Source organism: Mus musculus, chromosome 17, assembly GCF_000001635.26.
Source record: "Mus musculus strain C57BL/6J chromosome 17, GRCm38.p6 C57BL/6J".
Taxonomy (NCBI): domain Eukaryota; kingdom Metazoa; phylum Chordata; class Mammalia; order Rodentia; family Muridae; genus Mus; species Mus musculus.
In genome coordinates, this window is record NC_000083.6 from 37175143 (window position 1) to 37178611 (window position 3469).

A 3469-nucleotide genomic window follows, 5' to 3' on the forward strand; every position below is an offset into this window, starting at 1 on the left:
GTTTGCAACCTTGGACCCCCCACCTACTGGAAGAAGTGATTCTTCGGATATCAGAGTGAATGACCCAAGAGTATCCACCCAGAGCCAGGCATAAAGTTGCTTTCATTTGGAAATTAAAAAGGCAGTACTATACCGGCCCTCGAAAAACCCAAAACAACATGGGTTGGAGATGAAGCCCAAAGCTTCAGGAAATGGGCAAAAAAGGAAATACCAGGATGAAAGTGGGACAGAGATAGAGTCTGAAGCTTTGGGACAAGGTCCAAAAAGGAAATGCCAGGATGGGAAAGGGATGGTATTTAAAGAGCCCAGCAAGTCTCATAAGAAGACCCTTCAGGAGCCTCAAGACCTAGAGCTTCCGAGAGAACAGCCTAGCAAGGGTCAGGTACAGAAACCCCAGGGAGAGACTCCAAAACAACTAAAACCCCTAGAGTTGACAGAAGGTCCTCCAGAGCAGGCTGTAACTGGGAGGAAGCCTGCTGATTGTGGCAAGGGTCGCAAGCAGCCCTATTCCATCACAGAGGAAAATGAACAAAGCTCCCCAAGGGAAAAGTACAGAAGGTTGCTTCAACACCTTCAGTGAGACCACGATGTAAGGTCGGACCTACACAGGCCTCACCCAATCCTTACAAACACCTGGAAGATCAAAGGGGGTGAGTCAGGAGACAGTCATGGATCAGAAACAACACAGAGAGAGACCAAGAACCATCTACTGTTGTTGCTCTAAAAGAATGTCTTTCACCAGAGGAGAGAGAGAAGTGTTGTTCTGAGGAGAAATCTGTTACAGAGAAGAAAGGTTGTGTAAAGGGTGAAGGAAGAAGGGGGAACACCTTGGAGCCGGGAACATGGGCTCAGATCATTCTGGATAGTGGCAGAGGCAATAGCTTACTCCCCAACAAGATGGCAGTACTTGCAGCAGAGAAAAAGCCTCTCACAGACCAAGAAAAGGGCAGAGAAATGGATCAAATCCTTGATATTACGGAGGATATAGAAAAAGAATTTGAGAATGCACTGGGTCCAGGACCCCAAGAGGAAATCCTAAATTCCAGATTCAAGTTGCAAATCACCAGAGGAGATATCCAGACCCTGGAGAATGGTCAGTGCCTCAATGATGAGGTCATCAATTTCTACATGAACCTTCTGGTTGAGAGAAATGAAAACCAAGGCTACCCGGCTCTTCATGTCTTTAGCACTTTCTTTTACCCCAAGCTAAAGCATAGTGGTTACAGTTCCTTGAAAAGATGGACTCGAGGCATCAATCTCTTTGAAAAGAACTCATCTTGATGCTTACTCACCAGAAGGTACATTGGAGCCTGTTGGGAATCGATTTAAGAAAACGAAGTATTGTATACCTCGATTCCATGGGACAGACAGGGAAGTCTATCTGTGAGACCATCTTCCAATATTTACAAAATGAGAGCAAGACATTGATCTGGACAATTTGGAGTGGAAGCAGTACAGTATGACATCAGAGGAGATTCCTCTGCAACTGAATGGGAGTGACTGTGGAATGTTTACCTGTAAATATGCAGATTACATCGCTAGGGACCAGCCTGTGACCTTTTCTCAGCAACACATGCCCAGCTTCAGGAAGAGGATGGTATGGGAAATCCTACACAGTCACTTACTATAACAACACCCACCTGGTTGCTATGGTCCCCCATCCCTGTTCTTTTCCATTGCTGTTTCTAATATACCTCAGGTAGGATGAGTTGAAGAGATATAAAACAGGTACTGAACTATCTCACTGAATGAAGCCCACTGTCTTCAATATAGTCCTAGTGTGGGCTGTGGGACTGATGCCCTAATGCCATCTGTAGGATACATGCAACTATTGCAAGCTTAGAAACTGCTGTTGCCCAACCCACAGGAGACCATGTGTTCAAGAAATACTGTTTTAATGCTGGAATTAAATGAATTCATGTTTTTTGTTTTATTTTGCTTTTTTCTTTCTTGCTTTTTTGTTTGTTTGTTTGTGTGTCTGTGTTTTTGGTTTTTTGGCTTTTTTTCGGTTTTCTTTTTTGATTTTTTTGTTTAAGTTTGTTTTTTGTTTTGTTGTTTTTGCTTTTTATTTTTTTTGCGTGTGTTTTGATTGTGAATTCTTGTTTGCTTTTTGTGGTTTTGGTTTTTCATTTGTGTTTTGTTTATTTTTTGTTTTACATTTTCTATTTCTGTTTTTTTTTGTTGTTTGTTGTTTTTTGTTGGTGTTTTGGGTTTTGGTTTCTTTTCTTTGTGGTTTTGTTTTTGTTTTTGTTTTATGTTTTTCGTTTTGTTGTTCGTTTTGTTTTGTTTTGTTTTTGTTTGTTCTTTGTTGGTTTTGTCTGTTTTTTTGTTTTGTTTTGTTTCGTTTTTGTTTTCCTGACCCCACTCCACTGATTGTTTTCCTTAACTCACTTGCAAACCTTGGCCATTGTCATTTCCCACCCTCCAGTCTTTGTTTGAAGTGTCTATTTCTGAAATGAAGGCTCATCACAGTGCCAGGAGGGACATCAGCAATGCCCATCATGGTGCCAGGAGGGACATCAGCAGGAAGAGGCCGAAGCTCTTCACTAGCATCCCTAATGATAGAGTTGTATGCTGTTAATTGAAGCAGTGGGATAGTGGTGATGTTTTTGTTTTGTTTTAATGTTGTTGTTTTTTTAAAGTTTGAAAATAGTATGAGAAAGAAAATGAGTTTCACAGACCGGTGCTGTTCTGCACCACTGTACTCTGCTGGACCTCTACAGGATGTAAAACTGCAGTCAAACTACTGACTGGACTCCAGGACCACTAAGAAAAGCACCATGGTCATTTAAAGACTCATTCTATCCCAGACCTGCCTTAGTTTTGGAAGTTTGTTTGAAGTAACTATAATGGCAAATGTCCATTTCTATCTCAGGTCTCATTGAATAAAAAACCCATATATTGCTGTATTGAATTGTTACTTTTTTTGAAAAGTTCTATTCAATTTAATTTTTTTTCTTAAACAGTTTTGGTATATATTAAGATGAAATTGAGATTTTTTTCATTAGATTAATATTCCCACTGTGGAAAATTTGGGATATAGTATTTTTGGTTGAAACTGCCAGTTACATAATAATCTATTTTACATGTGATAGTTTGTACTTAACTTTTCTATTCATTATCTTATGGTTGTGTTTATGCAATTTTTACTTAATAAAGTTTCAAGTCATTTAAACATTTCACAAGATCTGGTGTCTCCTGTTTCTTTTATGTAATAATAATAATGCCTGGTTTGTGAGGTGACCTGAGAAGCAGGTGTTGAGTGTGTGACTCACCAGCTTAAGCCTTAGATAAGATACATTGTGCACACCAGTTATTGTTACTCTGTTCTGGGCCTCTGCAGTGGAGTTGGAATGTTCCAGAGAGCATCCACTCCTTTATTGTGAGTTGTAGAGGGAGAACATATGTGCAGCTCAGTTGAGCAGTGTGCAGGTGAGCTGTAGAGTGGGAGCAATGGAGAAATGTATTG

At 40.3% G+C, this 3469-nt stretch overlaps 1 pseudogene; it reads left to right on the forward strand.

The window, feature by feature from the left end:
* Gm7031 (predicted gene 7031) overlaps positions 1 to 1827 on the forward strand; it is a 1878-nt pseudogene extending 51 nt beyond the window's left edge.
* The last annotated feature ends 1642 nt before the right edge of the window (positions 1828 to 3469 follow it).